Source organism: Macaca fascicularis, chromosome 8 (assembly GCF_037993035.2).
Source record: "Macaca fascicularis isolate 582-1 chromosome 8, T2T-MFA8v1.1".
Taxonomy (NCBI): Eukaryota; Metazoa; Chordata; class Mammalia; order Primates; family Cercopithecidae; genus Macaca; species Macaca fascicularis.
The window spans coordinates 9770913-9798609 of record NC_088382.1 but is presented as its reverse complement, the minus strand read 5'-3'; the positions used below and the strand labels follow the sequence as shown (position 1 = coordinate 9798609).

General features: G+C 40.3%; 1 protein-coding gene and 1 long non-coding RNA gene across 2 annotated transcripts in view; both read right to left on the bottom strand.

The window, feature by feature from the left end:
• LOC135964614 (uncharacterized) overlaps window positions 1–26292 on the bottom strand; it is a 32837-nt gene extending 6545 nt beyond the window's left edge. The window contains exon 1 of the long non-coding RNA XR_010577113.2: window positions 98–26292. This is a non-coding gene — a long non-coding RNA (uncharacterized lncRNA). The remainder of the gene's footprint in view (window positions 1–97) is intronic.
• XKR6 (XK related 6) overlaps window positions 1–27697 on the bottom strand; it is a 339999-nt gene that overhangs the window by 258936 nt on the left and 53366 nt on the right. The gene's annotated exons all lie outside the window — the stretch shown is intronic.

The following is a 27697-nucleotide window of genomic DNA, read 5'->3' as shown; positions in this document are numbered from 1 at the left end:
AGATCTACAACGCCATTCATTTCAAAAGTACTATTTCTAAAAACGAGCTTAAGAGACAAGAGTAAGACGGAGGAGTGAAGGAACACAGGAGGGTTACCCAAGAGCCTGCGAGGCACAGGAGAATGGGAGAAAGAGCTTTTCGCTTGTCACTTTATCTGTCTACAGAATTTTTCTAACATGAACAATTACTCCTTTGATAACAAAAATGTTTTTCAAGGATGCTCTGCTATTTCAGCATTTCACAATTCTACGGATTGAATTTCTCAAAATGGAAAGAGATTGAGAGCCATGAGTCAGGTCTATCAGGAGTCACTTTGGGAATGCTGGAATTCATTTGTGAAGCAGAGGTGCTGGGATAGCCCACTGGGTGGTGACTGCCAGTAGGCGTGAGCTTTGTGCTTCTCTCACACGGCCACTGCTTACCTCTCCAAGGCTCGCCTATCTGCACACTGTCTTGCAAAGTATACTTGCATGCAAAGTGCATGTTCACTCCTGACTCCTATAAATGAGGGGCAGGCCTCAAGGTCTTGTGTTTGCTCTTAAGGACTTAATGGGATATTCAATATTCAATAGCGCAGAGTGTGCCACAAAGTGAGTGATAATCAATTGTTTTTTCATCTCTTCCATCCCAGAGACAAGGCCAATCCAGGCGCACTGCTGTTGCCACAGACTCTTTCAGTGATCTTAAGACTCTAAACCCAGCTCCTTTGAAAATATGGTCTTGCCTTTTTATGGGACAACCACTATTACAGACAGAAGACATGAAACCGGTCAGGCAGTCCGGTATCCTATGAAACTATTTGTCCATTTTACTTTACAGAGCTCACACTTGCCCCAAATCAACACTAACCAGAGATAGAATTCTTTAGTTATATAGCTGAACCATTCATCCGGACGACAGGAGGCATAATCACGCCAGCATGACTAGATTTTGGCCCTCACAGGCCCCCTCCACCCGCCCAAAATGACAGGAGTCTCACAATTACAGTTTCGTTTCTGACGACTAGCCAATGGATGTGTAAGCAGTGGCAGGTATAAGATTTCAACATTTTTCCACTGGCACTCTTATTTAGAAAATAAGATATTCTTTAGATATCAGGCCAATTCTTTAGATACCAGACCACTATAATTGGTAAATAATGTCATTGTTCTTCAAAAAGTTAGTGACAGCTTAAACCTCTCCTACTGGTCTGTTTACCATTGGTAATCACTGTCAATCTGTTAGCATCTCATTTTGGTTCATATTTATTTTGAGTGCAGATTGACTCATACTATTTAATCTGATTTGGACCCTCACTAATACTTGGTATGGTTGATTCTGTTTTCCAAGGGAAAACTAGGCAGGAAAAAGTAACACACAAGTCATTATCTAGCAATGGAATAAACAAGCTCACTAACACAGTAAGTTAAAATTTAAGTGATTAAAAAGCCCATGCCTCTGCCGGGCATGGTGGCTCCCACCTGTAATCCCAGCACTTTGGGAGGCTGAGGCAGGTGGATCACCTGAGGTCAGGAGTTCCAGACCAGCCCGGCCAACATGGTGAAAACTCGTCTCTACTAAAAATACAAAAATTAGCCAGGTGTGGTGGCTCATGCCTGCAATCCCAGCTACTTGGGAAGCTGAGGCAGAAAAACGGCTTGAACCTAGGAGGTGGAGGTCGCTGTGAGCTGAGATTGCGCCACTGCACTCCAGCCTGGGTGACAGAGCGACTCTGTCTAGGAAAAAAAAAAAAAACCCCATGCCTTACACACAAATAAAACTATTTACAGTATTTCTCTTGACAACTTGCTTTAAGTTACCAACAACAATCTGATTACGAACCTTGTCATTATAAATATAAACTAAAGGTTTTTTTTTTTTAAATCAGCAAATTCTTTGTTGACAAATACTGTAATCCAGAAATCTGCTTTTCTACTTCATATTGGACAGTCAACTAAAGTAGTCACATTGCACAGGGATATGCCCCACCTTCGAGACCATCTGCTACAATGTGAAGCATGACAAAGCTTCTATGACAATATCATCACCAACCTCAAACTGGAACTAATAGAAATAATCGTAATGGATATACACGGGGATTAAAAATTCAAGTGTGCAGAGTTTAAGATACTTGATTATATAAAGTTTAAAATACTCAAATATATCTTTATGCATATATACATGTCTGTATTTCATATTTTTCAAGAGGTTGAATCTCCTGAAGAAATCCAATATGCACCACCACCCCGGGAAAAAAAATGAAAACCGAAAAACAAAAAACTCTCCTTATCTCACTGTAATGCCAGACACTATTTGGAAATAAACACACCTAGGCAGTTCCAGTGTCCCGTGGTCCCCACCTGGCATCTGCACTGTGCTCTCTCTTCTGGGACTGCCCTTTCCTCCCTCGTGATGTTCTTGGCTTGCCACCTCATCTCAGCAGAGGATTGGCTCCAGTGCCACCTGCTCAGAGGGACCGCCCTGAGCAGCCTCTCTAAAACAGTCCTGTCTCTTCATCCCATCCCTAGCAATCTCTAGCCCCCTCCTGTCCTGCTTGAGCTCTCTCCCTAGCAAGATTTCCTATAAACATACTATATTTTTACTTATTTATCTTCCCTACTAGAATGATTCTAATTTCCTGGCATTTACATATGAAACTATAGTTTAATCATTCGAGGGAGAAAAAAGCCAACCTTAATGTTATTCTATTATCAAGCATATTCATCTTACCAAAGAGGAAACTGAAATCCCTCCGTTTGGCAAAACACAAATGAGGATGTGGCTAAGTTTCTACCCTTCATCTCTAATGGACTCTTGAGATCATCAATAACTCACTCAGCTGTGGGGCCAACCTGATGTGAACACAGTACACACATCCAGTGAAACACGGGATGTAACTGGCAGAAATAAGCACATACATTTTTTGAAGTAGAGAAGTCACAGGCAGAAGCTGAAAAAACAATTATTATATAGGCGCCATAGAATTAGAATAAAAATCTTTGTCAAAGCTCAACAAAATACTGAAATTGATTGGTAAACTGATCAAGCAACTATAAAAGCCAACATGTGAGTACAAGAGCACTTTAGGATTGGTTGAGGTGAACAGAAATGAAAAAGAAGAAAAGAGAGTTTAAAACACTGCAGGGGGGTAGGAGAAGGTTGCGGGGGAAGCACAGGAAGCCCACAAGAGGAAGCAAGAGCAGACAGGGATGAGAAGTGGGCAGTGAGTAAAAGATGGCTCCATCATTTCCAGGGCATGATGAAAATGCAGGGCACTTTTTTAAAAAAGTATTGATGCCAGTAGGAAAACGTGAAAGCAAGCGTGGGGCCATGAGGGAGTGCACAAGTCACGTGCCCATGACTCTGGCCCGCTCACTCTGCTAAGGACCAAGCTGAGGACCAGAGGCGAGGCAACCACTGCAGCTCTTCTTGCAAGAGGGGCCAGGCAAGCGCGGACCATCTCCTTAGGTACAGAGACCCTAGCACCCCGCACGATTTACAGGACACATCAAGGCCCAAAGACACCTTCAGGCGCGCCCAGGTTACTGTTTTTAGGTAAAGGGGAGGGAGGACAACACACCAAGATCTATAAACATAACTCCATGGTTGAGTCTGAGATTAATTACCACGGAACAGTGGGAGCTTACTAGGCAGGAAACATACAGAACTGTGAAGTTTTGTTGCAGGGCCATAACGGAGATGATCTGAAGCCTGTCACCACCCAGGGAAGATCCTCATGGCTTCCTGAGACCTACGCACTCTAACTGAAATACCTAATAAAGAACAGCAGGAAGGACGGAGAGGACTTCTCCCTGTTCCTTAAGTGCAGTACAAATTCCATACCTGCAAAAAACTAAAAACAACTGTGTTCCCTTCCCCAATCCTAAATTCCTCTCTAGGTTAAATATTTCCATTTCTGTCTACTGTTCTACATCTATGCATCTGTACCTACATCACTCTTCAGTTTACCAAAGGCTCTCATAAAATGTCCAGGACCCTCTTAGAATGTTTAGTACGAAGTACAACAAAACGGATGCTCTCCCGTGTTCTGAGTGCTATACTTCTACCCATGCAGCCTAATGCCATGTTGCTTCTCTGGTACTACCTCCTAGTAACTCACAACTTGATGGAAACTCTAAATCTCTTTGTCTTTCTCGCAAATACCAAGTAGGTCTGCTCTTCTACAACCTATACTTTGGCGTTTTTTTGATGTGGTTTTTTTGTTTGTCTGTTTTGAGACAGAGTCTCGCTCTGCCGCCCAGGCTGAAGTGCAGTGGCATTATCTCAGCTCACTGCAACCTCCGCCTCCCAGGTTCAAGCGATTCTCCTGCCTCAGTCTCCTGAGTAGCTGGGATTATAGGCGCACACCACCACACCTGGCTAATTTTTGTATTTTTAGTAAAGACGGGATTTCACCATGTTGGTCAGGCTGGTCTTGAACTCCTGACCTCGTGATCCGCCCAACCCGGCCTCCCAAAGTGTTGGGATTACAGGCGTGAGCCACAGCGCCCGGCCTACTTTGGCGGTTTTTAAGTGATAAAGTACAAAACTCTACCTTCTGTTATGCTATATTTTATCTTGTTTTTGGCCTATCTTTCCAACCTACTCAGTTACTGAAATTTTTAGTTCTAGAAACAAATATGCCATTTTTCTGGTTTTCGATTATAGAGATTCAAACTTACAAAATGCTCCTTCATTTTACTTCTCAGCTTTGCAACGCAGGGTCATGTCACTTAAGGAAAACACCTTATATCTCACAAGAGGCCTTCTAGAATTGCAGTCACCTGCTGAATCTCCAAGATCCAGTGACTAATTCTCACAGGGTCAACAAAACAATCTATTAATGAACAGAGCCATCTCTGGAGTCACTTTTAAAGGACTGAACCACTGGACTAAAGCCAAAATGCCGATTCGACAATGTTAAGTGAAAATTATAACAGCAGAGACCAGGAGATGTTAGAATCCTGGGGCCAATGTATGTGCCCCTCCCACAAGCCCCACAAACAAGTCATGTTGGAAACTGATATAAACCAAAGTGACTCAGATGATGGAATCATTTGCTCAGTGTGTTCTCTCCATGCAGGCACGCCACACAGGAAACGAAGCTGTAATCCAATATTTAGTGAGCAAAGAAATCAAAGCAATTGGTCATCTAACATATATTTAACAACATCAGGGTAAGTTTGTCTTGTGTATCACTCTTTACAACAGGGTTATACTCTAGGACAGTGGAGTACTAAGGGTACTCTAGGTGGTACTTGGATAAACATCAATGAAAATTGCATCACTTTCATGACTAACCAACTCCCTTCCTGCAATCCCACTTCTTAATGAGATGTACTAGAATTCCACCAGGCTGTGGTCCGATTCAGCTGGCCTGGAGGTGGTTATTGTGTCCTACAAGCTCTGGAGTCACACTGGTTGAGTTCAACGCCAAGCTCTACTGCTTTCTTTTCTAATTATGTGATCTTCAACAAGTTACTTACCTTTTTTAAACTTCAACACAGAATAAGTTACCCATCTTTTCTAAACTTCAGTATTAGTTTCACTATAGCAGATGTAACAAATTACAATTACAATTACACTTATCAGTGGCTTAACCTAACACAAATCTATCATAGTTCTGTGGACTAAATGAAGGTGTCGGAAGGGCCACATTTCTTCTGGAGACTCTAGAGGAGAATCCACTCCCTGGCCTTTCCAGCTTCTAGGGACCACATGTATTCACTGGCTTGTGGCCCCTTCCTCCACCTTCAAAGCTAGTGGTGTAACATCTTCAAACCTCTCTCTAGTTCTGACCACCCTGCTTCTCTCTTTTACTTCAGAGGCCCCTTGTGACTACATCAGGCCCATCTACCCAGATAATCCTGGATAACTGCTTCATCCCCAAATCCTTAATCACATCTGTAAAGTCTCCTTTCCAATGTGAGGTGACATATTTATAGGTCTGGGGATTGGAATGTGGACACTGTGGGGGGCACCATTAATGGATCTACCCAGGGCTATTACAGTATAGTTTTAACACTGATTTGATGTTAACCAGTCGAAATTTAATGAAGCAATACAATTTTATCTTAAAATTTTGAATACTGTTACCCAAGGAGGACACGGCTATTTCAATGCATAGTTCATACTAAAATTAGACTGCACTTTTCTATTTCAGTTTTCACATAAAATGACATGCATTTGATTTATCAGTGGAGGGGAAAAAATAGAAGAGTTAAGCAATCAAAGTCTTTACAGCTTTACCAATTAATATGGGACTAATTAAACAACAAATTAGCTAGTATAAAGTTAATATGTAAAGGAGAATCTGAATGTTTGGTTGAGTTTTTTCTATTAGAAACAGGAAACCACACTGCTCTGGTTTTCACCTTACCCCGCTGGCCAGACCTTCACACTCCCCTTTGCTGGATTCTTCTCCTCTCCCTGACCTCTAAAGCCCCAGAGCTCCCAGGCTCAATTCCCAGGCCTTCCTGTCTACACTCACTCCTGTGGGAAAGTCATTCAATCTCAGGGCTTTACCATCTGTGCTGACGCTCCAGATCTTACAGGTCTCAAACAGATCCCTGAACTCCCGTCTCCTTCATCACATCTGCCTACTTGATAGCCCATCTCAGATGTCAAATAGGTATCTGCATATTCAAAACCAAATTCCTGATCTTCCCGATGACCATAGCCTGGTGGAATTCTAGTAGTACATCTCATTAAGTGGGATTGCAGGAAAGGAGTTCGTTAGTCATGAAAGTGAGGCGGTTTTAATGATGTTTATCCAAGTACCACCTAGAGTACCCTTAGTACTCTACCGTCCTAGAGTATAACCCTGTTGTAGAGAATGATACACAGGATGAAATTACCCTGATGTTGTTAAATGGCTATTCATCAAATAGCTATTCCATCCCATTAAAAATCTTAGCATCATCCTTTCCAACTTTCTTTCCCTCACATCCACTATGCCCATCAGCTGACCAAATTAGCTCACGTTCAAAATATATCCAGAATCTGATCACTTCCTACCACCTCCACTGTTACCATCTTCAGCCAAGCCACCATCATCTCTTGCCTTGGTCACTGCTAACTGATTTCCTTCTATCCTTGTTCCCCTGGCTTGTTTAATACAGCAGCCAGAAAGTCTTTTTTCCAAAAGAATTAAGATTTTTGGTTTGTTCTGTTCTCTCTTTTTAACTGAGGTGAAACTTACATATAGTGAAATTAAGCAGATCTTAGGCTTCAATTCAATGACTCAGATGGATCCATGTAATCAAGACCCCAATCAAGACAATACTTCCAACTTTGGGCTATGAAGAATACAGGAGTTTCTTTCAGAGTGATGGAAACATTCTGCAACTAGACAGAGGTGATGGTTGCTCAACATTGTAAACATACTCTTACATGCCACTTAATTGTTCATTTCACAATGGCTAATTGTTATGTTATGTGAATTTCACCTCAAAAGGCTCTCTCTTTATTTCTGTGAGAAAATACCCCTGATGTAAAAAGCTAAAAGGTTTATCACTGCAGCTGTATCATTTCAGGCATCAGGTACTTAAGTGATTTTTCAGTTTTACTGATGGTACTTAACAACAAAAAAATCTTATCACCACCAAATGTTTCTTGAGTGGTTCACCCTTGGCTTTAAATGTTATCAAACAGTGGAGAGCTGCTCTCTGCTTCCACAGGAGGACCACTAGATGCCCATCTTCAAGAATCAGTAACTAACTCTAGAACCCAATGAGAATATTCATGGCACACAAACAGTCATGGAATACCATGCACTGTTAAGAAGACGTTTCTTAAAATATTATATACACTTAGTGTCAGACACTTTATACGTTACAAAACCTTGATTCTACCAGAATTTTAATTCATCATAAATCTATAATTTAAGGATTTTGCATTTGCATCTAATTTTTTAAATCGATGTGGGAAGGAGGACAGGAAACAGGACAGAGGGATCTTTTCTATCCAGCCAAGCCAACTGTCTTTAAAGCATAATCCTTTCCATTTTCTGCCAGTTCACAATAAATGTGTGAAGACAATTCGATCTTCACTTTTTAAAAAACCAATCTCAGCTGCTTGATATATAACAGGAGATGAGGAAAAACGGTATCTGAGGTACAAAGCTCAAGTGTCAATCTGAATTCTTAGTTCCAGATTGAATGGGAAATCCCTATCACATTTCTTACAGAAAAGGCCTGATAATAAAGTACTGAAATTAATTCTCCAAAGCCACAGAAAGGTAATCTCATTACATATTCAAAACACACACTTCTGAAAAGACAAGTAGGTCCTTTTCACTTCTAGAACTAGACAGTGTTTAGCATTTAAGGAAGTTAAGTAACACTATTTTGTGACTGGTTGTGTGTATGTGTGTATGTATTTAGGGTTATTAAGATGTGTGCACTCAGTTTACAGTTTAATTTTTTTTAATGCTTCCAAAATGACAGATTTTTCAGCAAATAGTTAAAATTCAGTTCCTCTTCAGTTACTGGTCAAGACCTAAGTTCAGGATTTTTACGTTTTCCAAAGCACAAGTGTTTTAACACCGTATCTACACTAAGCCATGTAGTAGTGTGATCGGTCTTTAAAGCATCCATCCACTCTCCTTGGAACCATCAGGATCAGGGGCGAGAACCAGGACATGTGTGTTATACACAGATAGTGCAATGGACAAAAACAACAAAAGAAGGGTTCATTAAAAGTCTGCACCCAAGTGCTGTTGTCTCTGTTGACTTCCTTAGGCTAAAGGGCTAGGGGCTGCCTACTATGGCTAAAACTTGGCCTTTTCTCCCTCCCCTGTTTTTTGTTTGTTTGTTTTTTAAAGTAACTATCCCCACCTAAGGATGATGTAAAAGGCCACTCAGGAGCTGGTATCTCTTTCAGACAAAGGTAGAGACTGTGGATCTTCCATCTATCCAGCAAGCCAAGGGATATGCTGACCAAATGAGAAGTACCACGGACGCCGCACAGGGGGCCTTTGTAAAGAACACTGGACCCACGTATGTACACAACTCCCAGAATCAACACAGCTTCAGGACCCCAGTCCCCTAAGTATATGCCACTTGACTGCAGCAATGGTAACAGTAACCTTGTGGAGCAGCAAATGTGTCCCCAAATAGTAGATTTTATAGTCAAACTACCTAATTCTGAGCAGAAGACCAAGAAATGATGTCATGACATCACATACAACATAAGCACATCTCATAAATCGCTAGTTATGTAACTGAGGACCCTGTTTTAGAGATGCTATCCCAGGAGATTTCTCTTCTAGCTGTGGATGGTAATCCTTGTTCACAGCTATAATAATCTCAATGAAAAAAACACTCTAAATACTTGGCATTGTATTGAATTCAGCATTTGTACACTCTGGTTCATGTCAGTGAGCCTCCTTCATTTTCCCTAGCTTTATAGTTCCCAGCCTTTTTCTTTATTTGTTACACAGATGATTCAACTGTATCCTATTTCTGTTTCTTTTTTGGTTCTTAATCTGGATTACGCCTCTTTAGCTTCCTAAGTGGAAATGTGTGTGAATTTAGGAACTGAAATTTACTGGAAAGATATAAGATACAAGAAAGAGTAATTAACATAGAAGGCATGACGGAAATCATTTTTTGAGTTTTTCTTTATTTTTGATGTTAAAGAAGAAAATTCCTGAGAAACAAACTTCATGATGTCAGTAAAGCTAATTTTTAAAAAAATATTTCTGAATGGTTTAAAAGCATAAAATTGAAAAGGTAAACAAAGGTACACAATAAAAAGTTTACCTTTCATCCTTGTCATTAGCCACCAGTTCTCTTCCCCTGGAGTAGCCAGTGTTGTCTGCCTATCCTTTTACACAGTGATGCAACACATTCACAACAACATTCTGGTCAATGACGGACCACATAGCTAATGGTAGTCTCAAATGATTATTCACACTATATTTTTACTATACCTTTTCTATGTTTAGATATGTTAGATACACAGATACTTGCCTTTGCATTACAACTGCCTACACTATTCAGTACAGTAACATGCTGTACAGGCTTGAAGCCTAGAAGCGACAGGCCATACCAGACAGCGTAGGTGTGCAGTAGACTACCTCATCTACGTTTGTGTATGTCACTCCATGATGTTGGCGAAGAACCCCTAACTATGCATTTCTCAGAACATTATTGTTAAGTGATACATGACTGTGTATGTTTTTTCCCTAGAGCTGCTGGCTCAAAGACCCATTATCTTCTCTGCATTCTGTGCTCTGATATAGTGGGTCTCAAACTTCAGCACTGCTGCACTCTACTGCCCCGAGATTCTGATCCAGTAGGTCTGGTGTAGGGCCCTAAAATCTGCATTCCTAACAAGCTCTCAAGTATGCCAGGCCCACACTTTGAAAAGCCCTGATCTAATAAAATCAAGTAATCAATTGTTTTTGAGACAAGGTATCTTCAAAATCAAAGTGAATGCATCACAGTCACAGGTGGTACTTAGAGAGCTACTGTCCAAACAACACTATTCCGCAGTCTATACTAGTTTCCTCTCAATCAAACCTAAATAACTTTCTTTTTTTTTTTTTGAGATGGAGTCTTGCTCTGTCACCCAGGCTGGAGTGCAGTGGCGCGATCTCAGCTTGCTTTGCGATCTCAGCTTGCTTACCGCAACCTCCGCCTCCCAGGCTCAAGCAATTCTCCTGTTCAGCCTCCTGAGTAGCTGGGATTACAGGCACCCGCCACCATGCCCGGCTAATTTTTGTATTTTTAGTAGAGACGAGGTTTCACCATGTTGGCCAGACTGGTCTTGAACTCCTGGCCTCAAGTGATCCGCCTACCTCGACCTCCCAAAGTGCTGGGATGATAGGCATGAGCCACCACGTCTGGTCAACTTTCTTACTTAAAAGCTGTCATACCCAGTAATGGCTTAATCTTCAACTTTTACTTTCTTCATACTGGCTTTGTCCCTTCATTCATACACACACACACACACACACACACACACACACACACAGAGACACATTTTTTTTTTCCTTGGAGGTCTTTTTTTTTTTTTTTTTTTAGTTACACTTCTTTTCACCTGTAATGCTTTCTATGATGTGCAAAAAAAAAAAAAAAAAAATCTTCCAATGGAGATGGCAGAAATAGATGCCCTAAGGACAAAAGTTCCTCTTCAATTTAGACTAAAAAGATACAAGTAAAAAGAAGAGTTAAAAGTAAATTTACACATTTTCGAGATAAAAAACCTCTGTAAGAAAAATGGCAAAAAGTAATTCACTTGACATCTAATGTTCTAGTGAGGAGATAGTTTCAAGTTGTACTGCAAAGCAAACATACGAATATAGTTGGCTTTAAATACAAGCGTACAAGGGAGAGGGTGTGGGTACTAGGAATTGAAATTTAAACACACATTTATGAAAAGCTTATTGCTTTCAGGCATCAGAACTAAGGTATCAAAATATGATCATTGCTCTGTTTGTAACCAGCTAGAATCACAGGTTGACAGATCTACAAAAATACGGCATCAACTTCACATCAGGCCCTCCTTTGTGAGAGGCAAGGTGGAAGTGCACTGCAGCGATACTCATTCCTCTGTAATGATTAGGGCCTCTGAGCTGGACCTAACTCAGAGAATCCTGGGGCACAGCATGTGAACAATACCCTTAAGATCTGCCTCCTTGAGAGAGGGCAAAAGCTAGGATGAGACCAAGCTCTCCTTCAGAACGTCCAAGACCTTTCAGAGTATGGACCTTGAGCTGGCGGGAATGGTGTTTCTCTCAGAGTACACACTCTCCAGGGAGATTGAAAAAGGAATAAATGCTAACACAGTACAGGCTAGGACTCAGCAAAGAATTGTGTGTCTAAGAATAGACTATCCTTTGCTGGGAAAAGCATGCTGGCAGGGTTATACCTCCTCCTTTGGAAATAGGGAGGCAGCTGAAATACCCTATGTCGAAAATCCTCCTTGTCCTCAATAGCCTGATTCCTTTTAAGACCAATGTTACTTCCCTAAGAAATGTCAGGTCTTACAACCACCCCACACCCAAAACATAATTAACTCTATGTTTTCTATTATATCATAGACCTATTCAGATCATGTCATCTTCTACTAAAACCCAGCAAGACTTCCTCTCATTTATGGAATAAAGTCTAAACCCCATAACTTTGTCTATGGTGCTATTCATGACCTGGTCTCATCTTTTTTGACCTGATCTTCTATCAGGTAGCCTCATCCTGCAATTACTTACACTTCCCCTAAAGCATCCTTCAGGCCCATCCTTCAGCCCTGAGTCTCAGAACATGCTGCTGTTCTATCTAAATGGCTTTCATCACCACACCCTGGTTCCTGGTTCATTTAGAGAACTCTCACACTCTACATTCAAAACAGACAAGCTTCCCTTCCTTCATGACACCTTCCTTGCCCACCCTTACCCTCTCCTCTATGTCCCTACGCAACCCTCTCCCACCTCTTTCATAGCACTGATCACCGTGTGTGTTACTGCTGTCCATCTGGATTACCTCCTTTTCCATACCCTATCCCAATGCCGTAAGGGCGTGGAAAACAAAGACTTCTGTCTTACGTATCTTTGGCCAAAATTAGCAAAAATTAAAATATCTGAAACTAATAAGTATCCGCAAGGATACAGAGAAATGGGTAGCATCATACACTGTTGGACAACTTGGCATTGACTACTCCAAGTGGAAACACTGTACAAGTTAGAATTCCATGCACTCATTTCTGTCTCCTATGCACAATGGCAGGCATTCAATAGGTGCCATATAAATGTGTGGAATAACATCTTCATTTGTTAGATTTTTAGGGAACTGAAACACAGAAGACTTGCATTTCGTATTTTTTTTTAAAAAAAAAGATTGGATGGTCCTTTTTACTGTGAGTGGGAATGTAAACTGTTACAACCATTTATGAAGGCTATTTGAATACATACACACACACACACACACACACACACACACACTGCCCCAACACAATCTACTAGGGAAATAATCATGGACAATACTATATTCACAAAAATGTATGCTGTGGTGTTATTTATTTATAACAGCAAGAATTAAGAAAGGCCTAAATGACCAATAACAGATCAACTAATTAAACTATAGTACAACCACAATAAAATGCTATGCACCCATAGAAAATTATATCATAGAATGAGATTTAATAATACAGAAAGATATTTCCATTACACTCTGCTAAGTAAAAAGGCTGGGTACAAATTTTGATTATATTTGTTTCTTTAAAGTATATATGTCAATACATGCATAGAAAAAGCATGAAACTTTTTAATTGACAAAAATATTAAGTTTCTGCCATCCTGTAATTTAGAATCTCCCCCATGATAGATAGCATAGAGTTACCAAAAGTTAATCGTGATTTATTTACAGTTTAATATTGCTATCTTTAAACATCATTGTAACGATTAGGACTTAAAGACCCAAAGAAGGATGACTTGTACTACAGTTTAATTAGTTGATCTATTATTGGTCATTTAGGCCTTTTTAAATTCTTGCTGTTATCAGATATCAAACTATATTCTAAAATTACATTAATTAAAATAGTGTGGTATGAACAGAGGAACAGACAAATGGATGAATTCATGAAAAAATGTCTGAAAACATGTACATGTGTAATTTCTGAGGTGGAATTTCAAATAAAAGGAGAAAAAATTCAAGAAGGAAAAGGAGAAAAAAGTGAAAAAATATCATACAGAAAAAAATTTCATATGAATTCAAGATCTAAATACTTAAAAAAGAATAAAAGGAAGACTAAACAAGATAAAAATACAGAAAAGTACATTTTTAAAAGTGGACAATCTTTCTCCCAAAATGCAAAAAACACTTAAAAAGGTTGATAATATTTTAAAGGAATAGATTCATATATTGCTTATATAACTCAAAGATACCAGGGTTTCGACAATTCTAAGGGGCATTCTTTTATCTGTGGAATTGAGATATTTCTTACAATAGATGGCACCTTATAAATTATTGCCATTTTTTTTCTTTCTTAGGACATAAAAACTGGTGCATCCCACCACCGGAAGTATCTGCAAGCCAGTAAAAGAGGGTGAAAAGCTTTATGGAACTTTATGTGTGGGACTCACATGCTGGTTTCCTCCATTACTATGGACTGAATGTTTCTGTCTTTCAAAAATTCCTGGCCTGGCGCAGTGGCTCACACCTGTAATCCCAGCACTTTGGGAGGCCGAGGCAGGTGGATCACCTGAGGTCAGTTCAAGACCAGCCTGGCCAACACGGCAAGAGCCTGTCTCTACTAAAAATACAAAAATTAGCTGGGTGTGGTGGCGGGCACCTGTAATCCCAGCTACTCGGAAAGCTGAGGCAGAAGAATCGCTTGAATCCGGAAGGTGGAGGTTGTGGTGAGCCGAGATCGCACCACTGCACTCCAGCCTGGGCAACAAGAGTGAAACTCCGTCTCAAAAAATAAAATAAAATAAAAAAATAAAAAATAAAAATAAATAAATAAATAAATATAAAAAATTCCTATGCTGAAGCCCTAACCCCCAGTGTGATGGTACTTGGAGGTAGGGCCTTTAGAAGGTTATTAATTAGGTCATGAGGATGGAGCCCTTGTGAGTGGGATGAGTACCCTCTCAGTAGAGACGAGAGAGATGGTCTCTTTGCCACGTGAAGACAGCAAGAACGCATTCCCTCTGCCAACCAGGAAGAGGTCTTCACCAGGAGTCAACTCGGCTGGCACCTGAATCCTGGACTTCCCAGACTTCAGAACTGTAAGGAATACATCTCCATTGTTTAAGCCACCCAGTCAGTGATATTTCTGTAATAGGAGCCCAAACCACGACACCCACACAGAGAGCACCTACACACAGTGTGGTTACAGGCTGCATCATTTCTTTTTCTTTTGGCATATTTGCATATTGTCTAAATTTTCTACAATGACCCACCACATGGATTCTTTTAAAAGAAAAAAATGGTAAATATGAAATAGAATAGTGGTGTTGACCCTTAACAGGAAAAAGACGGCAGAAGACACCATGTTACTTACAGTAGACTACACATGTGTGTGAAATTTGTAAATAAAAGATGAATACTTATGTCACCACCTTCCTCTCTGATGTTTCTGAAACCAGAGCATATATGGTTAACCTTGCTCTAGCTCCAGTCCATCCATCCATCCATCATCAGGCTAAAACATAGAGCTGTAGGCAGTGGAGAAGAGCTGTATGTGGTGAGGAAAGTGGGAGAGACGAATTCCAGAAATGTCTACTAAAGCAGTGCATTAAGTTTTAATTCCTTCAAGAAACCAATACGTATCGGAGCATAAGTGAGAAAAAGAAAATAACTGTAAAAAATACAAAGGAGTCCGGGACAATAGAAATCTTTCTTCATTCACATATTCTAGAGAGAATAGTGAGAAGAAATTCTCTCTCCAACGTGGACAGCCCCTCACATCTTGAGCCTTCATGGAAGTCTTATCTAAGAATAGAATCTCTGCTACACTAACCTAGGAGAGGGCCAGGCAACTGCTGCCGTATGCCCATCACCCCAGTGTTCTGGAAGAAAAAGATGGCAGGGAGAAGTTCTCTTTAGAACCAGCTCTTCCACACCAAATGAACTCATGAGACAATGAATGAAAACACCATTCCACAGTGTGAGCGATGCAATGTGAAGCGCAAGCAGCAGAGTCTGCTGAAGAAGCTACTCCCCTGAAATAGGAAATAAGAAAACCAGTTGGCTCTGAATCAAATCCTGTTCCGGTCCTTTTTCTCTTTACCATTTCCCCTTAAAATTCGGGCTTCCTGAACTGCACCATAATTCTAGGATCTTCAATTAAGGCAAATGAGGATATACTAGAAAACACTGATATATTAAATAAACTAAAGAATAAGACTTAAGTCCAAAATCCTATTTTGTGACACAACTCGCCCTTACACAGTAAACCCACCAAGCTCATTCTCTCTAATGCCCTGATGAAGCTGTCAGCAACCCCTTCTACCTCTGAAGACATCAGAGCAGAAGGGTGGGCTCCTCCATCGCTGTCTTCAACGTAAACAACATTCTTAGGGAGAATGCTTGCCTCTACCATGGAATCTGAGTACATGCCATAAGCACCTGCTCAAACCTGACTTTAAGACCCATTCCAGAAAGATATTATAAATGCAAAGATCATATGGAGATCCTGCAGGTACTTCAACAATTCATCACCTACTTAGGACACAGGTATGTGATGTCTCATGTTGAAATGCTAGCAGATGATAAGACTCTCCCACCATTTTCTCCCATTAGTATGAACAACTATGAGTTAGAACCACCTTATTGAGGGAACAGGACACTGGTCAGGCATCTAACATAAAAACACATCACCACATTTTATGAACAAGTTTCCAGCTGTTAACAATTATCATTATAGGATACTGTAGGTACCCAAACTGTAGTGAACAAGTGCTGTGATTTAATGTCTCTCTCTACTATTGGCTCTCAGATGGTTTGGCTATATGAGTTTTCCATTCTATATTTGATTTCAGATTCTTACTAAAATAATTAAGCGGAGAAAGTGTTAAGAAGAAAAACTGTCTCTCATTTAATTTTAATCCTCCCTCCTGGGCCTTCCCCAACTCTATGCAACAAAGGCTGCATCAGTTTTTTAAAATAATCCGTTTTTTAAAACATCAAAACTCAAATATTCTTACAACCAAGGGGTCTCCAGGTTGATGAAAATGGGGAGATTATGATTCCTGTAGCCAGAAGGACAGTTAAATTCCCAGTCCTCTGAATTTTCACAAAATGACTAATTTTATTTGAAGCGTTCTATATTCCTAAATAGACAAACTATATAAAACAAATAACATATGTTCCAAAGCCCGAATATTTTTACAATGAAGTATCTGGGCCATTTCATTGGCATGCTAAAAAAAAAAAAAAAAAAAAAAAAAACACCACCACCACCAAAAAAAACCTGACCTCAAGATGAAATTTTCAATAATATTCATATTCACTACTATCTAGTTAGCTAGTGGCCACATTTTGGATGATTTTCAGTTACTTGTTAATGATTAATAAAAGCAATCAGTTCTCTAACCCACTCTGTGGCGATTTCACAATAAAACCATTAACCTTTAAGAGTAAATGCAAATTATAAAGCTTTAACAGGCAATTTTACTCTCTTGGCATCCATGACAAGGGTGTTATTTTATAAAACATTCTTTCCTCCATGAAATAAGATAAAATTATTCACTTTTCTGTACAAAATTATAATTTTCTCTAAATGAAATATAAAAGCAGAATAAGTAGCAAAACCCGAACTCATAGACATCATTTGAATCCTGTCAACTCCAAGGCACAGGCAGGGAGGAGGCAGTGACCAGGCCCCAGCAGTCACTGCCCCTGCACCAGTCACTAGAGGCATGGGCTCTCGGGAAGGGAGAACCCCCAACAGCCTGGGGCACTCACTGAAAAGCACAGCAGACCCATTTCTCACCAGCAGCTGCTACTAGGAGGGGTCTGGCCACTCCAAAGAGCCAGGGAGCACAACCCAAGGGACTAGACAAGCCTCCCCTCCAGGAACTGGAAAACAGATGCTCCAGGGCTACCGCTCCAAGCCAAGGCCTCACACTGAGGAGAAAGCGCTGGCAGTGGATTCAAAAAGGAGCAAAACAGGGACACGGACAAAGAAAAGGCAGGCAAAACTGGGAGAGGGGAAGCAGCAAATCTGCACAAAAGCCACAGCCGAAGGAGCTCTAACAGGGCAGCGTATACCTCTCTCAAGCCTCCTTCCATGAGTTGAGGAAAACTAGTGTCACATACAAACAAGCACCAAAAGCACTGAGGTCAGACCCCACACAAAGTTACTACAAGAGAAAGATTTAAGCAGCAAAATCCCCACAGACAAAAAAAGCACACTGAGGAAAACACAATTCAAACTGAGCTAGAACATGTTAAAATGATACAAGCCATGAAAGAAGGTAAGTCAGAATGATTTCCTTTTTAAAGTTCAAAAAACAGGCAAATCTCTAGGAAGTACAAATAAAAGAGAAACTTGTTTTATACATAAAGATTATATGGAAGACAAGAACACGTAAACACAAAAATGCTTTAAGAGAAACAGGTGGCTCAAAGAAGAAAATGTTTTAATTAATAAAAATGAAGAGATAAAAAGAATGCAAGAGAAGGAATAAATACTAAAGACAGGCAAAGAAGATCTAAAACAGATAACAGGAGTCTCTGACTATAAAAGCAACAATGAAGCGATGGAACAGGGCAAACACTGAAGACTACAATCCAAGGAAAGTTTTCCGAATGAAAAATGATCTGAAGCTATATACTGAGAGAACATACCACCTATCTAAGACTATCAACCACAAATGGCTAACACCAGATTAACAAAAAGTCCTTTGGGTGTCGAGGTAAAAGGACCACGTGACTTACAGAGAAAAATATCACTGCATATTTCCAGCAATAGCTTATGCCAGAACGAAACAGAGAAACATATTTAAGATACTTAAGGAAAGAAAACGCAAGCCAATAATTTTATCTCCAAGAAAAGTGACCTTCAAGTATCAAGGGGATAGTTATCACTATGCAAGGATTCAAGATATGTTGTTCTTAAGAACCCTGCCTGAGAAATCTCCTAGAGAATAAGCTTCAGAAAATCAACATCACTCCAAAGACATATATGAAAGACTGCTATGAGTATAAACTGATTACACAGTTACTTGCAGAATCAAGTTAAAATGAGAGCTAAGAGGCAGAGATTATAACATGTGATGGCTAAATGCTAAGTCAACATAGTACAACAGACACATAGGAGAATGGGGAGAACAGATGCAAAAAGACTTTAACTGTATTCGGTAGTCATAATGGAAGTTATGTTATTTAATAGTACTGAATAATAGAATAATAGTACTGTTATTCACAGACTTCCTATGTGTATTGTGGGACAAAGCAAATAAGTAATTCTATGTTACTCTATCATCACGTGTTATGCACTGAACATGTCCCTCCAAAATTCCTATGTTGAAACACTAATCCCCAACACCACCACAGTGGGAGGCAGGATCCTTGGGAGGTAATTAGGTTTAGATGAGGTCATGAAGGTAGACCCCCATGATGGGATCCATGGCCTCACAAGCAGCCTTAACTAATGCACCATGTGAAGCTGGAAGCCAGGATTCTCAGTGTAGAAAAAAGAAAATAGAGCTGTAATATGTAAGACACGATGCAAATGTCCTGCAGTCTTTAGAGGATAGGTGGCTTGCAAAGAGAAGTCAGATGCATACTCTTGACATGGACCCCAGCTCTGAGGACTCTCAGACCAGTGCTCTTGGCTCAGCAACCAGGCTCCAGTTGGTTACGTCACTGACGGCTCCACAGCTCTCCCCCAATACGAGCGATTGTGTGCCCAGTATCAGGAGTGGAACGGCAGCTCCTGATGGGAGCCTACCTCTCTCCTTAGCCCTTGACTGGTGACGCTAGCCACACTCTCAAAAGGATGACAACTGAGAGGAAAAAGGTCCAGGAGTATAACCAATCTATGCTACTAGAAGGCAGGACAGTAATTACCTTTGGTGCAGTGGGGAACGGGGAGTGACTGGGGAGGGGTCTGGGGTGCTGGTGACGTTTTGTTTCTTGATCTGGTAACTGGTTATAGGGATGTCACCAAATTACCACTCTGAAAATTCTCCAAGCTGGACATGTAAGATTTGTGCATTTTTTCCATTTATATACTATATTCCAAAAAAAAAAGGAAAAAAGGAAACACCAAAACAAGTTGTTCTGAATTGGAAGTAAAAATATCAGTATGAACTCAAGATGTTTTATTTTTATACACACACATACATTTCAGCCCTGTCTGCTGGGAAGGCACAGAAGCAATGATAAACCCAGGAACAATCTGCATCCAGCATCTATACTGAGGTCTTGAAGTGTCATTTCCAATTAAATAAAACCAGCACTTCTTTGAAAATGGTTGATTCTAGGCCTGGGCAAGAAATGTAGACAACGAACCTGAAACATCTTGACATACCAGACAGCAAGAAAGCTAAAAAGGCTTGTAAGGTCCGATCAAAAGGACTCAGGAGTCAATTTAAGGAGGCTCCCTCTGGCCAACTGGTACAGTTTGGATGTTTATCCCCTCCAAATCTCATGTTGAAATGTAGTCACCAGTGTTGGAGGTGGGGCCTGGTGGGAGGTGTTTGGCTCATGGGAGCAGATCCCTCATGAATGGCTTAACACCATCTCCTTGATGATGAGTGAGTTATTGCACTGAGTTCACACGAGATCTGGTTGCTTACAAGTGTGTGGCACCCCTGCTCCTTGCTTCAGCTCTTGACATGAGAGATGCCTCCTCCCCCTTTGCCTTCCACCATGACTGGAAGATTCCTGAGGCCCTCACCAGAAGCAGATGCTGGTGCCGTGCTTCTTGTACAGCCTGCAGAACCATGAGCCAATTAAACCTCTTTTCTTTATAAATACCCCATCTCAGGTTCTCCTTTAGAGCAACACAAGAACAGCCTAATACATCAATGATGGAACAATGTGAGCTTCAATGAGGATGAGAATGACAATGAATTGTAACTTGTCGACTATGCTGAAAGCTCTGAGATCTCAATGATTTTTTTAAAAAAGAAAAGAAATGAACTGGTCACTTTCTAAGGATGACAGGAAATCAGTTCATTATTTTGAAAGCTGTGTAAATAAAAGGAAAGAATCAAATATTCATCTTGACTTTCCTAAATAAACTCACCAACCAAATAGAATAGGAGAAGCATCTTCTTATACAATTATTCCAGTTAATAAATGAAAACAGAATGACAAAATCAAACACCACCATTTTACAGTCCTTAATAAATAAATCTAGGCAGTGAGCATCAATAGGAAAGAAAGAAAGGAAGGAAGGAAGGAAGGAAGGAAGGAAGGAAGGAAGGAAGGAAGGAAGGAAGGAAGGAAGGAAGGAAAAAGAAAAGAAAAGAAAAGAAAAGAAAAGAAAAGAAAAGAAAAGAAAAGAAAAGAGAGAGAACCAGACTGTATGCATTCTGATAAAAAACAAACACTGCTCAAAACTCCCACGAACATCAACAGTAGGACTGTGCCTATGAATAGCCTCTGCAGTCTGGCCTAGGTGACATGGCAAGACCAAGTCTCTTATTTAAAACACACAAAAAAAGAAAAACACACTACAACATATAATTTTACTGAAGGGATTAAACCCAAATCCGACAATGTAACTGGATTCTGCTGCCAATCTGCAGAAAACACAAGAGGACAGAGGAACATGTTGAATTATACCAGCAGAGCACAGACTGAGAAACGGCATTAAATGGCTGGAGTGATACCTATAGATCAGGAGACTTAAAAGACAGAGTCTAAAAACATTGCCAAAACTAAATTATTTAGTGTCTAGGAACATATGATGGGGTGAAGGAACTATAAAGAAATGTAAAGAAGCAACTACTAGGAAAATCAGAAGAGTGGTTACTTTGGAGGAAGGGAAGGGATTGTGATTAGGATGGGACACATACAGGAATTTCTGATTTCCTGCTGTGGTCCTGGATGGTGGCTAAAGGGGATTCTCTTTACAATAATCCGGTAAGCTACTGCATTAGACTCTGAGGGCTACCATAACAAAATACCGCAGACTGGGTGACTTCAACAACAGAAATTGATTTTCCCACAGTTCTGGAGGCTGGAAGTGCAAGATCTAGGTCTCAAATGAGTTGTTTTCTCCCGAAGTCTCTTTTCCTTGGCTCACAAACAGCCACCTTCTCCCTGTGTCCTCACAGGGCCTTTCCTCTGTGCATGTGCGTCCCTGGGGTCTCTTCCTCTTCTTTAACAAGTTGCCAGCCAGACTGGATTAAGGCCAACCCCCAATGGCCTCGTTTAGCCCTAGTTACCTCTTTCAAGGTCCTGTCTCCAAACACAGTCACACTGGGGGTTAGGGCTTCACATATGAATTTGCCGAGGGGGCTTGAGGGATGCACAATTCAGTCCATAAACGCTGCACATATTTATTTGATGTAGTTTCGTTTTACAATAAAAAGGTGTGTGTGTGTGTGTGTGTTTGTGTCTAAAGTAGGCTTTTCAGGTCTTCTCTGCTCCCCCCCAAAACCCTCCTGAAATAAAGGAACAAGCAGGTATAACCCCAGAAGGAAATACAGAAGTGATGATACTAGATGAGAGATGGTCACATATGAGAAAGTGGGAAGAAGACAGAGGGGTCCGCTGAAGCAAAGTCGAGAAGCAGGAAGTAGACTCAAAACTCAGAACCCCCAACATGGCACATGTATACATATGTAACAAACCTGCACATTGTGCACATGTACCCTAGAACATAAAGTATTTAAAAAAAAAAAAAACTCGGAACCCTAGGAAGTTCAGGAAATGAAAGGACCAGATAATCTGGAGACCAGGGTGCAGGATGTGCAGGATGGGGCTAAGAGCTTGCCTGGTAATGATTTTGACTAATGAGCAGTTTGAGTCCCAGATGCTTTCCTGCAGCAGTTACCTGCGGGTAACTGTCTTCCCTCACTCAGGCAGACACCTCGATATCTGCTCTCCAGATATAGACCCAAGTATAGGGTGATGTCGGGAGCAAGCACCCCCAAAATCTGACCATAAACTGGCCCCAAAACTGGCCATAACAAAATCTCTGCAGCACTGTGACATGTTCATAATGGCCCTAACGCCCAACCTTGAAGGTTGTGGGTTTACGGAATGAGGGTAAGGAACACCTTGCCCGCCCAGGGTGGAAAACTGCTTAAAGACATTCTTAAGCCACAAACAATAGCATGAGCAATTTATGCCCTAAGGGCATGTTCCTGCTGCAGTTAACTAGCCCAACCTATTCATTCAATTCGGCCCATCCGAACTTTTTACACTGAGAACTACAAAATAATTGCTAAGATAAATTAAAGAGGATCTAAATAAATGGAGAGACATGCCATATTCATGGGTCAGAAGGTTTAATATTGTTATGATTTCAATTCTTCCCAAACTGATCTACTAACTCAACACAATCAATCAAAATCCTAGCACACTGTTTTTGTAGAAATTAACAAACTGATTCCAAACGCACATAAAAATGAAAAAGGACCCACAATAGTCAAAATAATTTTGGAAAGGAAGAATAATGTTTGAGGACTTACATGACTTCAGGACTTTATAATGAAAAACCTAGTGAGAAAGAGTGTGGTGTGGGCATCGAGACACACAAAAAGATCAATGGAACAGAATCAAGCTCAGAAATACATATTTATGGTCAATTGACTTTTGACAAAGGTGCAAGGGCAATTCAATAAAGAAAGAATAGTCTTTCCACAAATAGTAACAGAAAACTGAATATGCATATTTTTTAGAAAACAAAATACAGCAAAATCACACTTCATACCATATACAAAAAGTAATGTAAAATAGATCACAGAACTAGATATTAAACTTTATAAAACTGCTAGAAGAAAATTATAGGAGAAAATCTTTGTGCCCTTGGGCTTCACAAAGATTTCTAAAATATAACAACAAAAAGCACAACCTGTTAAAGAAAAAATTGGCCAAGTGTGGTGGCTCACGCCTGTAATCCCAACACTTTGGGGGACTGGGGCAGTCGGTCTGCATGAGGCCAGGAGTTCAATACCAGCCTGGGCAACATGGCGAAACCCCATCTCTACAAAAAGATTTTTAAAAACTAGCCGAGCATGGTGGCATGTGCCTGTAGTCCCAGCTATGTGGAAGGCTGAGTTGAGGGGATTACCTGAGCCTAGGAGGCAAAGGTTGCAGTGAGTCAGTAACATGCCACCACACTCTGCCTGTGTAGAGTGAGACCCTGTCAAAAACAAACACACAAACAAACAAACAAAAAACTAACAAAATGGGCTTCACCAAAATTAAAAACTTCCACTCGCTACAAGATAGTATTACAAGAATGATACGGAAATAACCTCAGTGTCCATTGTTAGATGAACAACTAAATAAAGTGTGGTAAACACACACAATGAAATAACATTCGTTCTTAAAAAGGGAAATCCTGCCATTTGTGACTAGATGGATGGACCTGGAGGGTATTGTGTTAAATGAAATAAGCCAGACATGGAAAAACAAATACCACATAATCTCACTTATATGTGGAATCTAAAACAGTCAGACTCATAGAGAGTAGAATGGTAGTTGCCACAAGCTAGGGAGGGGGAAAATGGGGAGGTGATGGTCAAAGGGAAAAAATACAGCCTGTAGCCAACAATACTGTGTGGTATACTTAAAATTTGCTAAGAAGGTAGATCTCATGTTAGCTGTTCTTACCACAAAATTAATAACAATAATAATGATAATAATAAATAAAGGGGGTGAAAGGAAACTTGGGGTGATAATGGATATGTTTATGCCCTTGATGGTGTTAATCGTTCCAAGGGCATGAACTTATCCCCAAACTTATCAAGTTGTATAAATTAAATATGTACAGCTTTTTATATGTCAATCATTTAAAAAAGAACTTGTATCTAGAATAAAGATTCCTCAAAACATCAGCAATAAGAAACCAAACAACTCAAAACATGGGCATGAAATCTCAACACATACTTCACTAAAGAAGATATATGGAGGGCAGCCAGGCGTGGTGGCTCACACCTGTAATCCCAGCACTTTGGGAGGCTGAGGCAGGCAGATCACAAGGTCAAGAGATCAAGACCATCCTGGCCAACATGGTGAAACCCTGTCTCTACTAAAAATACAAAAATTAGCTGGGTGTGGTGGCACACGCGTGTAGTCCCAGCTACTCAGAAGGCTGAGACAGAAGAACCACTTGAACCTGGATGCGGAGGTTGCAGTGAGCCAAGATTGTGCCACTGCACTCCAGCCTGGTGACAGAGCGAGACTCTGTCTCAAAAAAAAAAAAAAAAAAAAAAGAAGAAGAAGAAGAAGAAGAAGATATATGGATGGCAAATAAGCACATGAAAATGTGCTCAACATCACAAGCCATTAGGGAGTAGCAAATTAAAGAGACACCATTACACACCTAATAGAAAGGCTGAAATCACAACAGTTGATCTTACCAAGTGCTGGCAAGTATTACAGGCTGAACTGACCCCTCTGAAAATTCATAGGAAGGCCTAACTCCTAGTATCTCAGAATGTGGCTGTATTTGGAGAGGAGGTCTTTGAAGAGGCAATTAAGCTAAAATGAGGGCTGGGTGCAGTGGCTCACACCTGTAATCCCAGCACTTTGGGAGGCCAATGCAGGCGGATCACTTGAAGTCAGGAGTTGGAGAGCAGCCTGACCAACATGGTGAAACCCCATCTCTACTAAAAATACAAAAATCAGTTGGGCACAGTGGCACACACCTGTAGTCCCAGCTACTTGGGAAGCTGAGGCAGGAGAACCGCTTGAACTCAGGAGACTGAGGTTGCAGTAAGCCAAGATCACACCACCGTACTCCAGTCTAGGTGACAGAGCAAGACCCTATCTCGAAAACAAACAGACAAACAAAAAAAATTAAAACGAGGCTATCATGGTGGACTCTAATCCAATCTGACTAGTGTCCTTATAATAATAGGAAATTTGGACACAGAAAGTGACACCAGACGTGCAAGCTCAGAGAAAAGCCCACGCGACAAGGAAGATGGAGGGCGGCTGTCTGCAAGCCAAGAAGAGGGGCCTCAGAGGAAACCAACACTCCCAGCACCTTGACCTTGGACTTTGAGACTCCAGAACTCTGAAGAAATACATTTCTGTTTTTTAAGCCCCCCAGTTGGTGCTTCTTTTTTATGGCCGTGCTAGCAAACAAATACAGAAAGGATATGAAGCAACTGCAATTCTCAGACTACTGATGGGAATAAAAATGGTTCAGCTACTCTGGAAAACAGTTTGGCGGTTTTTTAAAATCTTAAACATATACCTATCATATGATCCAGCTATTCCACTCCTAGATATTTACCAAGGAGAAATAAAAACACGTCCACGCAAAGACTTGTACACAAATGTTCACATCATGTTTATTTGTAATAGCCCCAAATTGCAGACAACCCAAGTATCCATTAGCAGATGAATGGACTAACTGGTGTTTCCATATGATGCAACACTTCTGGCCAGTAAAAACGAATGAACTATTAATACCACACAACAACATGAATGAATCTGAAAATAATTATGCTGAGTAAAAGAAACTAAACAGAAAAGAAGACAGCGTGTAATTCCATCAACATAAGATTCCAGAAATGGCAAACTAATATATGATGAAAGAAACATCAGTGGTTGCTTGGAAATGAGGGATGACAGGGAGGGGATTATAAAGGCACATGTGGAAACTGTGGGGGTCTCAGGACCTGAATGTTTGCGTACCCCCAAAATTCAGATGTTGAAAGCCTAACCCCTAATGTGATGGAATTAGGAGCCCTTGGGAGGTACAGTCATGTGTCACTTAAGATGGGAAAACATTCCGAGAAATGCATCATTAGAGTACACGTACACGTGCCTAGATGGCATTGCCTATGACACACCTCGACTCTATGTACAGCCTATTGCTCCTAGGTTACAAACCTGCATGGCAGGCTACCATACTGAATACTGTAGGCAACTATAACAAAACGGTAAGTATTTGTTTATCTACACATAGAAAAAAGTACAGTAAAATACAGTATAATTGTATGCGACCACCGTCGTATATGTGGTCTGCTGTACGCCAAAATGTCATTATGCACATGACTCAAATTCAAAACATCAGATTTTATACTTTACATGTTCTGTACATCTCATGTTCAGAATGGTTCTATATTTAAAATCACATTGCATCATACTTTTGTAATATGAAAAAAATATATTAAAAGTTAATGAGTTGAAAGTATTTCAAGAATGCCCATGTTTCATGTTTAAAAAAAAACCCCACTGTTACTGTTGCTGAGAATGTCAATTAGTACAACCACTACAGAAAACAGTATGAAGATTTCTCACAAAACCAAAAACAGAATCACTATATATGATCCAGTAATCCCATCACTCAGTATTTGTCCAAAGGAAAAGAAATCGGCACATCAAAGGGATGGATGCACTCACAGACTATTCATAATAGCAAAATATGGACTCACCCTAAGTGTCTGCCAACAGACAAACGGATAAAGAAAGTGTGGTATATATACATGACGAAATACTATTCAGCCATAGAAAAGAATAAAATCATGCCATTTTCAGTGCCATGGATGAAACTGAAGGTTATTATGTTAAGTTAAATAAGCCAGGCAAAGAAAGACAAATACTGCATGTACTCACTCACATGTGGGAACTAAAAAATTGATCTCATGGAGGTAAAGAGTAGAATGTGAGATACCAGAGGCTGGGAAGAGTTGGGTAAGGGAGAGGGCTGGTCAATGGATGAAGACAGGATGGCTAATGGATACAAACACACAGTTAAAAGGTATAAGTTCCAATGTTTGATAGCAGAGTTGGGGGGACTACATTTAGCAACAATGTTTTGTGTATTTCAAAGTAACTACAAGAGAACTCAAAAGGTTCCCCAAACACAGAAATGATAAGTACTCAATGTCATGGATACCCTAAATAACCCAAGTAGATCATTACACATTCTATCCATGCAACAAAATACCACATGTACCCCATGAATATGTAAAATATCATGTATCAATTTTTAAACCCACTGTTGTTTTATCCTTTGTGCATAAGCCATTTGTAGAAAACAAGGTAAAAGTAAATTTGATTAGATAAGTACCCTTACCCCCGGAGTTCTGGAAACTTCCCTGATTCCATCCCATTTCTTAAATTG